Raw genomic sequence first — 13,090 nt, forward strand, 5'->3', positions numbered from 1 at the left:
GCAGACTTGAGTATTTTTTAAGTATTTTTTCCGCAGAATGTCGCCCCGAAAGTCGAAATTTAGCGACTTGATGTTGAACCTCAATTCCTCTTTTTTTATGTAAGGGAGTAAGAGAGAAAATAGATCCCACTTTGACGCTGTAAACTGATACCTATAATATTCCGTTTTCTTCGAGGGGAGGGTTTTGATTGGCTTCGAGAGGGGTTCGACATCGATCGCACCCAGACGAAGAACGGTCTATTTATTTAATCGTATTTATGATCCCGCACTCGTTCTGCAATGCTAATGACAGCCGCGCGGCTGGCGTCTATTTAGATATAGCGCGTTTGGAAACGTGCCACAATAAACGAGAGAGTTTTCTCCAACAAGCGATTGTTTGTTCGCACTGACGCCATTTAGAATACGTATACAACAATAGTCGATATTCAATTTCAGAAACACGCACACCAACACACCGTCGAATCCCGTTATCTGATCTTACCGGACGATGCAATGCGCGTTCGAAGATGCGAAGGCATGTAAAAACCATTCGTGGGAAATGTTTCAACAGAGTGTTTTTTTTTTTTTTTTTGTTCTGTTGACTCTCTTTCTCTCGTCGGTCGTTGTTTCGGTTTTGCGATTTATTCGACGGCCACAATGAACCGATGCGTTTTCATACGATTTCAATGTGTTGCGTCGAAAAATATCGATGGCTCATCAATGATTGAAAATGATGTTGAAACAAGATCGAAATTGCGCGCATAATATGTTCGCAAAAGTTTGTGGTCGCATTGTTTTTAACTTCGTAAAATCGACCGAGGGTCGCGTTGCGTAAACCAATGGCGGAACGTGTAGGATACACACACATGGATGTCGATTGTACATTCACGCGGAAAACATTTTTGCTCGAACAGCAAAGAAGACATTAATTTTGTTGCTTTGTGTACGAACAAAGTAACATTTTGTATTAGTGAAAAACAAAAACTTCGGTGGGCTCAACAGATTTTTCTTGCCGGCCATGTAACGGCGAAATTTGTTTTTTTTTTCCGCCCCCCCCCCCCCATCCAGCAATTGCAGCTGCAGTTTCTTGCGACAGCTTGCGCAACCTTCAAAACGAACGACGCGTCGCGAAATATATGAGTGCGCGGGATTCTCGTTTCTCCGTGACAAAAACATTTCCCCCCGGTTTATGCACGAACGTTCCCTCGAGTGATGTTATCGAGGAAGAGTCGTTCCTCCAAATGGACGCTCGTATCTTGGCACGAGAAATGTCCCAGGGCGAAGCTCGCAATTGTCGCGCGCTGTATAACCGAGAGTTCCGCTTCCTAACGGGGCATTCCGCTAAATCCTAACCGGAACGATATTATGCTCCTCCGGCTTTCAGTCGAGTAGCTTAATTGAACCGAACGAGAAATAATTGCCGTGACAAAGCCCTGCGCTCTCTCTCTCTCTCTCTCTCTCTCACGAAATGCGCTCCTTGCCGAAGTCCGGACCGCCGACTCGGTGGTCCAAATCCCGCGTGAGATGCGAGCGATTTCGCGGATTACGAGAAGACAATTCCCCGTCCGAAGACGGTTTCCCCTCTTCGTTATGGAATGAATGAAAGTAGTCGATTTGTAATTTCGACTGACAAATACGACGTTTGATTTTATGTAATAATAACAACGAATTAGTTAGCGCACAATTAATTCGCGACGCGCATCAATTCCGCATCGTTTCGGTATCGGCATCCTGTCAGTCAGCGCGCGCCCACGTCTAAGACTTAATTGTTCTGCCGATGCAATTGACATTGCGGTAATCTCTCATCATCTCACGAGGAGAGATCACACGGCCGTGCGAGAGAGACTGTGACGTTCGCCAATGACATAGCATTTCAGCGAGGCCAACGCTGAACGTCGTCGGTACAAACATCGTCGTTCACGGCGCAATTAGCGGCGTAATTAAGGGTACACTTTACTGCCTTAGAAGGGAGAACGAGCGCGAAGGATGATTGCGCGGTAAAACGCGTGCAAACGAGCTTCCCCGTTTTTATCACAACTGGAAACACGAGACAACGTCGTGTCAACGAGATAGAGAGAGAGAGAGAGAGAGAGAAAGAGAGCAAGAGATAGAGAGAGAGAGAGAGAAAGAGGAAGAGAGAGCTTGATTAATCGCGGGAACAAGGGAAACTGAAAGCACGAAGACAAGATTACACCGTGGAGAGAGAGGACCCGCCCGACTTTCCCCTAATTAAGCGTTCGCAGATAAGCCGCGCTTTCGCAGTTTATATACGTTTAGCACCGACGAGACCGTCGTCGTCCATCGCCCGAGAAACGAGAGAACGCGCGTTCCGGAAAATAGAGAAATTGAGAAAGAACGAGAAGAGAGAGAGAGAGAGAGAGAAAACGCGTATGTTTGCGTTAAATAATTTATTATCGGTATTTATACGTGGATTTCGCGTTAAATTACGAGATAGTAACTTTTCTTGCACTTCCACACGAAGAAGAAGAGCGAGCGAAAAGGCAAGAGAGAGAGAGAGAGAGAGACAGAGAAAGAGTCTAATATATCGCGTGACGTCTAAACTATAATGATACACCGCGCGCGGTCGTCTATATAGGACGCTTTACAACCTGTTGAATACGGAATTGCTCGCATCAAAGTCTATGACGGGATAGAACTGCGTGATAAATTATCTGGCCCCGCTTCATAGATCGACGTAAAGTGGTTCAACTTCAAATTCATCCTTCGGAATGGATTAAACGTTTCAGCGTTGATTTAATTAAACACCGAGTGCTTCGAAAAAAAAAAAAAAAATGGCCAACACGTATACGTACGGAAGAGTTTGCGTGAAAAACGTGCGATCTGAAGACCCCGTCCCGGAGATGTGATTGTAAGATATCGAGATTGTATATCGACAGTTGATTGCAAACGAGCGGAAAGACTGACGTTGAGGACAAAATATATATTTGTTGCCGCGACATCTTGCGACGTCGTCGCTTCTGTTTCTTTAAGATCCCGTTATTCACTGCCAGCACTTGAAAAGTGTCTCTAGCGGAACAAGCATGGAAGTGAAAATGCTCCCACGGCTTTTCGAGGTGACTTTTTTTTTTCTAAGATAACATCTAACTCATGTAAAAAAAAGACGCTTACGTACTAAATTTTGGATTTCTCTATAAAGACGTGACCGTGAGCTAGGGCAGAAAAGCGATTTTGTTTTTTTTTATTAAATGAGATAAAAGAAGGCTTAGTAGATATAATCTCAAAACAGCGGAAAAAGGGGCCTTAAAGCCAGCACAGTCTTTTATATGAGTTGGATCTTATCTTAGAAAAGAAAGTCAAAGCCGCGCGTGGGGGATTTTTCTCATCGTACTTTATTCCGCTAGGCGCGCTCTTTATAGTTCACATATCACAGATTTCCAGCACTGTGAGCATCGGAACGCAGTTCCTACATATGTTGCGTTTATCACGAGTGTTAAAACGTTTTTTTATGAGGCACATCCTGTATATACGATTTTCCGGACACCCTGTATACGTTACTAATTAAAAGTGATATTAATTTAGAACAACGGATATGTTGAACGACGCGAACTTCGTTTGACGTTACCGCGTAAGTACCGTCCGTAAGTACTTTTTTTTGTGATAGTAAAAATTAACAGCGTGTAAAGCGTGCCTCGCAATTACTCCTTTACTCGGAGAAGCGCGATGAGGACCATCGCGGGGTAATTACGTGTTCACGTTCGGACGGTTTGCCGCTTAATCCAGTCGTGGTGGCTCTTTTCGGTAGGGCCGCGCTAGTTTTTAAAGGTCGTTTACGGGCACCGCGGCACTCGACTCCTCGGCCATTCTCGTCAGAAACACCAGGCAAGTTGTGTCCTCCGTTGTTTCACGACTCGAGTCCAACTTCGGGAGTTTCAACTGGGGCGGCAGGAAACGGGTCTTTCCTTTTCATTAATTTACGAACCTTGTTCCGCTCCGCGGAATAAAAGGCGGCGTTGAAAAATATTTGAATTAATTCGCCTCTGCTTTTCGCGATGGAAAAATAAAAAAAATAAATAAAAAAGTAAACAAAACGCTGTAAACCGCGATGGGGTTTTTTTTTCAACACACATCGTAGAACATTTACGTTTGTTAATAGAGTTACGCGATATTTACGCTTGATAACAGGTGTAACTCCGCGCGGATATGAGTTATACTGCGCGCGCGGGGATTGGAAGTTACAAAAATAAATCTTCGTGAACGCCCGCACGCAACGCCAAGCTTGTGTCCAAAACCATTATGCGAAAATAGAATTTACGCGTGTGTATAACACGCGTGTATAAACACGGAATCGATATTTATATGTTCCATCAAATATTGACGTTCGCGAGATTTTATTGCGAGACACGTTTGAAAATTGGTTCGATCCCGCACACACGGTCGAGAGCTCGTAGAGTCACGGGTTTTCCATCATTAACCGACGACAAAGTTGAAAATATTTACTCGCGATGCCGCTTCGGTGCGAGATATTATCGCGCAATTATTCTTCATATATTCATTCGGTCAAGATTATATATATCGGCGATTCAAAAATCACTCGGAAGTGTGTCCGGAACAAAGTTTCAGCTTTTTTTTTTTTTTTTTTTTTTTTTCGATATCTCCGTTTAAAACAAGAAATTCTCTTTTTGAGATAAAACGATCAGCATTCCATTTGTGTTCGTTTCTGTAAGCCCTCATTCAATTTCATACAAGCCAGGCTCGATTGATTCCTATCTTGTCTGCAGCGATTTCCATCGCCCCGCCGTTCCTATCGATCTTATTTAATTTTCAAATGGATCTGTCGGGAATCTTAAATCGCTCAAGGGGATTGAAAGTAATCCTTACAAGATCAACGCGCGCGTTTGCAACTCTCTTTTCTCTTTCTCTCTCTCTCTTTTTCTCTCGCTCTCGGAGTTGTTGAATGAGTTGAATCCGAGAGAGATTCAAAGAGGGGAGGATCTCTCCAAAGAGAGAACTTCTTTCGTTTGCAGTAATTATTTTTGGACGTGTGCTACCCCAACGCCGGTTCGAGAGAGAGAGAGAGAAAGAGATTGTAAACGGCGCGGTTTTCTAAAGCGACGTAAATTTCGCGTTCTATCGGAATTTCGGCGTTTTATCTGATTACGATCCGGGTTTTAACGACACAACGAGAATTATTCGCCAAATTGCGAGTTTTCCGCGAAAACGTAATCGCGTACATATCGAGGATATTAGCAACTATGTGTGCGCGCGTATCGATATCCGCGCGCGCGAGCGACCAGCGCACATATCGCGGACGCGCGGTGAATAATTGAATGAGTAGATGTACGGATGTTTCGCGAAATAGATATATTTTTCAATATAATTTTGTTAAATTGTCAGATTTTTAGCGAGGAAGAGAGAGAGAGAGAGAGAGAGAGAAGAAATAAAATCCACACATTTGAGTAGTCGAAAAAATTCCATTTATTAAAACTATAACATTGTAAAATATTCGACACACACGCAGTTATGTATATATAACAACGTATAACAATATAAATATACAATATAATATGTAGTATATAAAAAATACACAATAGATCTCTTCGTATAACGCGGAGGATATACGAATCCGCTTTAAACGACCCGCGTAGTACACGAGAGAGTCTACTGTATGCAATATAATGTATTATTACACAGTAAAAAATTGTGCGTCAAAATGTAGAACTTTTCTTGTGTTACGACGTTTTGATTATTACTTCAATGTAAAATTAACATAATACTGATATGTTATTATTTTTTTAATCTTTTCACGTGTCAAATTTATGTTAACTTCACAAATTAACATTTTTTNTTTAATTATTTTATATGTTATTTTTACATCACGCTTACAGTCAAAATAACAAATATAAATGTAAAGTATTGTGTCAAGTATTTGACTTTACTAGTTTGTCAATAAGTGACTCACAACGAATAAGTTGTTTTAACTTACAATTTAGAGTGGGCCTCCTGGGACATGCAAAAAATGTTAAAATTAACATTTTTTTTTTTACTGTGTATACATCGTATGTGTATACTGAAATTTATATGAATATTGAGGAACACAATTTTATCTCGATACTATCGACGAAAACAGCTACGCGTATCTCGACAAACTTTTCGAAAAGCTTTTTCAACAATTTTTATATATATATATATTTTTTTTTTTTTTTTTTTGACATGAGCTCTTGCGCAACACTTATCAGTAAATCTACGCGGCGCGACTGATTGTTGTAGTAACCCGCGATCAAATTATAATCATGTGTTATAGCGGCACGTGTGTTACGAAATTAACTTATTCATAGTCAACGGCGTGTAAATTTGCGAGATACCGGCACGGGCCGCGTCACAATTACACAAAATACGAAAATAATAAAATAACGCGACAATATCTCCGTCAGGCACGGTTGCACATAGTTCGCCGTACGAATTAAAGTTGTTCGGAGCGTTTTAACTTTGGTTTTTGTTTTTGTTTTTGTTGTTCTTTTTGGTATAACGTTGTTTCGCTTTTAAATGGCACGAAATGCATGTGAAGCAGAGTACACTCTCGGTTTGCAAGACTATTTCTCTCATTTTTCTCCCTCTTTTCGAGACTGATGTATGCGTCTCGACGAAAGCTTTCATCTAGTAAAAATCTCCGGATTGCGAGCGCGCGCACTTCATCTGCGAAAACGAAGTTTCGCGCGCGCGAGAGAGAGAGAGAGAGAGAGAGAGAGACGCCGTCTCAGCACGTACACGATTGAAGTATAAGTGTCTAAATTTAGCGATACGGTGACGTCCCTTGCACGCTGAAGAGACTTCGCAAAATCTTTTCGAAATGCGAAATATCTGCTTACCTCCACCGTTTCCTGTGTATATCCACGCGCAATTCTCTCATCTTGTTTTTCAAGCAAAATATTCTCTTTCATACGACATATAATGCAGCGTCGTTTATAAAATATCTATCTAGAAACGCAAAGTATTTTTCTCCTCGCAAATATCTCGCTTGAAAAAAAAAAAAAACAAACAAATTCTCGACGTAATAAAATCTGCGCGAGATATCTACGCGGAGTTGCGATTTAATTTCTTAATGATTTAATTAATTAAATCTGCTTGGTTTATCTGACAACTCGCTTCCGCAGCGACGTGTCAGTGTCGTGTTCCCCGGCGTTCTCGTCAATTTACACAATCGGCGTAAATCATCTATCGGCCTTCCGCTCTCTCCTTCCGCGCGCACCTTGTATTACGTGACGGCTGACCTGCGACGACGATGTTTCGACTTCGATCTCCGGTCACCAGCGAAGGAAAAAAATCCCAACGCGTGCTCACGTACGGACGCGCGGAAGAAAAATAAACGACTTTCTGCAGGGTCGTGACTTTTTTACAACACCGACGAGAGAGAGCTCACCCTATCTGTCTATCGGCGACGACGACGACGACGCGACGTCGTCGTCGAGGAAAAGAGTGTTGAGTCCACACGAGAGAGGAGAGAGGTGTTTTGCTAACTGTCCGGATGGAAAAGATCCGACTTCTTATTAATATATCGAGTTTTTCCTCGCCTCGCGGCGAAAATCTCGCTCGCGTGTTTTCGACAAAAATTTCGCTTCCATTACGAGGGGGCGAATAAATCACAGAGACGAAGTTGAATACGGTACGTATCGATACGGTTTGCTTTTGGAAAACACACGTGCTCTCGCGCGAAGCGAGAGACCGGTGGTGGTTATTGATTGCTTCGAAAATTGCGGCGCATCCCGCGCCCGTTCGACAGTAACTTCATGGCGGAGTGACAAAGTTGAACTGCAAATAATTTACTAATGGAATTGTGTCGCGTAACGATTCCGCCTCTTTTTCCCTCCCTCTTTCTCTCTCTCTCTCTCCTGTCGAATCGCTACGCTCACTATCTCGTTCGATGAATCGTAACGCTATGTAAAAAATTGACGTGTGTACGACGTGCGTGCGATAATTAATTACACCCTTGATCTCATTCTCGTTAACGAATTGACGAACGGTAGAGCGCAAATGTCGCTATATTGGTGCGTCCGAGATAAAAAAAAAAAAAAAAATTAACCAAAATTTTCAACGTACAAAATCTACTGAGTAACGCTGAGCTTTCACGCTGCAGCGTGAAATCGTCTATGTTTGTGCTATCTCTCGCCGTATACCGCTCGGCGAGAGATGGCGAGATTCGTGCGACATTTCGCTTTTAAGACGGCTTCTCTCATATTCCGCTCGCGTGGTCCGGGGATGTACGCGGCGCGACGTCGGGACTCGCGAAAAGGACAGAAGACGTCGCGAACGTCGTCGTTCTCGTCCGCCTTACGGTTCCCGTTCCCGTGAAAAAGAGGATTTCATCCCGTGGATTCACAAATGGAAAGAGAGAGAGAGAGAGAGAGAGAGCGGCGCACGCGTAATAATAACAATTTACAATTATCCCAACGCTGACTTCTGTGACCCTCGACATTTCTCCCCGGCAATTGCAAACGCGGAACGGAGAGAGACAACACTCGCGATTTGAGTCACGCCCGACAATCCGAGGTAACTTCCGTTTTGGCTTTAATTAGACCGGCAAACGAAACCACCGCCGCGCGCGCGCGCGCTGGTTGGAACGAACGTTCTCCTAATTTTGCCCATTGTCCACGTGAGTCATTCTCTCGCACTCCTGAATTTCGATTGGCTCGTTCGTTCGCGAAGAAAATTGAGGACGAGGACGTTTTCTTGCGAACACATTTTTACAAACGCCGCTTATTTGTTACATCGATCAAATGTCACGCGGGCTGGCGACTTCTTTGTTTTTTTTTTTTTTTGTTTTTCTTTTCGCGTTACACAATTGACCGGGCGCGCGGATTTCGCGCTAATCTTATTCTTTCGAATTGTAAATCGCGCGCAAATCCCTTCCCGTGTGTTTTTCGAATACGCGTACGTCTCGATAATGGAAACGATGTTGTAATACGCGAACGTTGTTTTTTCGAGAATTCCCTCGATATTATTCGGGAATGAAACACGGGGGGCAAGTTCCCTCGAGAAAAACAAAAAAGAAATAGAGACGTCGTCGTTGCCATAATTTCAAATACTTAGGTGAGCTTCTAGGATCACAACGATCTTCTTCTTCCTCTTGATTTTCTGCCAACAACAGACTGCAATCTTCCAGACTGGCGTGGAATCAGAACTCTCGAAGTGGACTATCGAACGTATCGCGGAAAGGAAGAGCTTTGTCTTGTCGATGGTGTTTCTCGCGCGCGGGCACGAATGAACGGCGTCAATCTCGTTCGGCATCAGACAATTGTGTCAAATTTTCGGACACGTATTTGCAACTTCGAACTGTAACACGTGCAACATTTATTGTTACGTACATATATATATATATATATATATATATATATATATATACACATGACGCGCCGTGTGTGTTTTATTAATTTTGTTGCAAAACGGCTCAGCGAAACGCACGTGAAGCGGTATTTAATAACATTCGCGGTTTGCGAACCGTCATGACATTACCATTTACGTAATGACGTAATTTACATTATATGAATATTTGAGCGTCCGGGTTGTAATACGTATGTATATATTTTAAAATGACGCGATGTCGCTAATTTATGTCGCTTTTCGTACGTTAATTCGACATTTCGCGTTTATTAAAAACATTGTCGCGGTCACTTTCGCGCGTAAGGCGCAAAATCAAAACGCGAATGGATTGTCACATTTCCACCGCGAAATTTTAAAAATTACAATTTTGTAATGTATAATAATGTTGTCTTTGACAACATATGTCAAGGCCATTGACCTCCAAAAAGCTGCTCCGTTTTTGTACATATATTTATCCTAACAAATTTATAATATACAATATATAAAATATATTTATTACAAATGTTTTATACGCGTTGATAATTTATATTTGAATGTTTATTTCATATGTGTTGTTGAATATTTTATGTATTGAATAATCACAAGTGTATTCTTCTACTGTCATTTATCATGTGTTTACATTCGAAGACAAAATCGTAGAAAATTTTTATGTCGCAATCGAAATAAAAGATGAAAACTCCCATTGTTTTTGCGAGATGCAACAATCAAACTACTTATCATTTGTTTATATTCGAAGAAACCAAAATCGCATAAATTCTTCGTGTTCACAATCGAAATGAGAAATCATAAATTCCATCATTCCGCGAGATGGAAACAATCAAACTTTAGATGGCACTCGCACCGCACCGCGCTTTATCGCCCCGTTTGGGACTTTATATGTGAATTTCTTCTTGCATAATATCACATTTTCCGAAAATCCAAAATATACGAAAACAAGAAAACCAGTCGTCGGTTCTCTCGCGCCAGAAATTACGTATTTTCATTCGCGCCAAGTGCGGACGTTCATTCGGATTTCATATATATTCTTGGACGTATTTTTATATCACGTGATGGAGAATCGCGCGAACTCGCGTTTTTTTTTCGCGCGATTTGTGTTTCGACGGGGTTTTATTCGCGAATCGAAGCACGGAAAAAGAGTAACGTAAGTCGTCGACGATCGGCCGGTCGACGAATTTTATGATCCTGCCTCATATGAATAAGATCGTAAATTTTTTTTACGTCCAATATCATTTGCTGTAGGTCTTATTACGAGGCGCATCTTGTCTCGTCGGACAACATGCCGACATTTTTACGTGTACTTCGTCATACGTCGTAATTCTCCTGCACGCGCGCGCTCGAATATATCCGGAAACTCCGGTTCTTTAATAGTTAATTGCAATTTCTTTCCGATTTACTTGTTCCTTTCATGTCAGACGGATAATGCAACAAGAGAGGATACGGAGAATATCTCGAGGGCGCGCTTTATCATATCCGAAAATTCTCGGAGAAAGAAGAAAGATAAAAATATATATAGTATATGTATATATACGTTTGTCGCATAACTTTTTTAACATTTGCGCATATGACGATAATAGAACTGCAAAATTAAATACATTTAAATAAACTTGCTTTGCAAAATATTTCACAACTTTATTCTATTCATAATTATTTATAAAATAAAATAAATAGTATTCAAATAACGGCTCGATGAAACAAATTACAAGAAAAATTATTATATTTATAAAACATTATTTATAAAATTATTTACAAAATCTAATTTGACAATAAAATAGTTACCAATAGAAATAAAATACGCAGCAAAGAGTTAAATTGTATCCATTATAAAAACATTCATGTGTATCGCAAAATGCGCGTTTTGATATCAAATGTATCGCATCTATTGTTGTCTCCTTTCCGCAGTGCCGATTGGTTTGTTGGTTGATCAAGTCGAATCGAGTCGAATCGAATCGGTAAGACCGGGAGAGAGTAAGTAATGACGGAAAAGCGATTTTGACAGTTCGTCGTATACGTAGAGAAAATTAAAAACGTGACTAATCTAAAGTAACAGGACAGAGTGGAAAAACAACACGTGACTAAAGTAACGTGACTGTAATTTATATTATATATAACACTAAATAATACATATACATATAATTTATTATATATTTATATTATATTTTATATTGTATTATATGTATTACGTACATACTACAGTAATGTCACTGACCTCGGTCGCGCGGCCTTGGCGGGGTCACTGACCTCAGTCGCGCGACCGCGGCGGAGTCACTGACCTCGATCACGCGACTACGATATATATATATATGTGTGTGTGTATTATATATAGATATAGAATATTATATACATATATAATATATATAATATTTTCTTGTTTACTCTTTTCCCACTTTAGTCATGTGTTGTTTTTCTATTCTCCCCTCTTCCTTTAATTTTTCGAGTTTGATTTTCACGCGTTACTTCTGACATCTCTCATATGTACATCTTGTGTATTATATTGTTTGTAAGACGTATATACCAGCTGTCATGGCGGTGACAGATTGTGTTCATTAACACAACACATTAAAATAAAATAGCGCGCGCCTGTGTTGTGTTAGTATTTATAAAAAACAAATTTAAGCATCAACTTTTATAAGTTAAAATCAAACAACGCGGTCGGATAGTTATTCTTTATACGAAGAAAATATGACAGAAAGTAACTTTTCAAAATATCAAAATTGCTGTTCAGTCAATAATTCTTCTATTTCGCGAAAAATTAGGCGAATTTTTCTTTAACGATCGTCAACTTGTCGCGACTCGTTTACATTCGCTTGAGAATTTGTTGCGCGGCAAGAATATCGGCGGTTGAGAAACTTCTCTCGAATAGAACCACCGATGTGGAAGATGTTCGGCTTCAAAGATTTTTCTTGAATTTATGCGCTCCACGATCGTCCCGTAAAGACGACGAGTCACGCATATCCATTCACCCTCGCGTGTCGTCTTTCTTCACTTTCGCATCACTTTCTTATTATATTTCTCTAATGTCGACGACACCGTCGAGATACGTCGCGCAAACATCACGTGCGATAACGAGCCGGCGCGTTTGACATTTGTTCACTCGAAATGACGAAACTCGTCAACGAGACAACACGGTGCGTCGTTTCGGATCACAATCGCTCCTCGTAGATTCTTCCAATGTGTCTTCAACGAAATCGAAGATTTTCTTCCCACGAGAAGAAACGCTCGCACGCGTACCGCGCGCGCGCGAAGAGGGCGAGCGACTTTAACGACTTTGCGAGGATTCGCTGTTCAAGCGAAAGACGCGATAACGACTTTCTAAGTGCGAAAATTTTCACGGCGACTTCGTGAAAAATTTCCGCGGTGAGCCGCGGTAATACGCGCCGCGCGGTTTATCCCCGCGCGCGCGAGTTTTTGTTCTCTCGCGCGCGTTGATGCACCGCCGACGGATTGAGAGAGATCCGCGTCGCGCATCCATCTTGCATCGCGCATTTTAATGCAGTTGCGACAGTTTACACGAAAGAAAATCTTTTTCCCGGCTTATCCCGTCGGCGACTATAAAAAAAAAAAAAGCGCACGACACACGCACGCTCTGCGAAAGGATAATTTGATCCAGGATTTTACGACGAGAACATTGAACGTAACACAGATGGGTGTGCATTACCGAAGCAAAATTTTTCCGCGTAATATTGCAAATCGGATTTTGCGATATCGATAACAGAATTTATGAAATGGGAAAAAAAGTAGATGCAGAGGGTGCGCGCGCGCCGCGTATGTATCATCC

The 13,090-nt window shown here is 41.4% G+C and overlaps 1 protein-coding gene across 4 annotated transcripts in view; it reads left to right on the top strand.

Moving 5' to 3' along the window:
• Positions 1 to 13,090, top strand: part of LOC109859052 (glutamate receptor ionotropic, kainate 2-like) — a 133,274-nt gene that overhangs the window by 90,441 nt on the left and 29,743 nt on the right. The window lies entirely within an intron of this gene.

The sequence above is a fragment of the Pseudomyrmex gracilis genome, unplaced genomic scaffold (assembly GCF_002006095.1).
Source record: "Pseudomyrmex gracilis isolate BER0280 unplaced genomic scaffold, ASM200609v1 scaffold_7, whole genome shotgun sequence".
NCBI classification, from domain to species: domain Eukaryota; kingdom Metazoa; phylum Arthropoda; class Insecta; order Hymenoptera; family Formicidae; genus Pseudomyrmex; species Pseudomyrmex gracilis.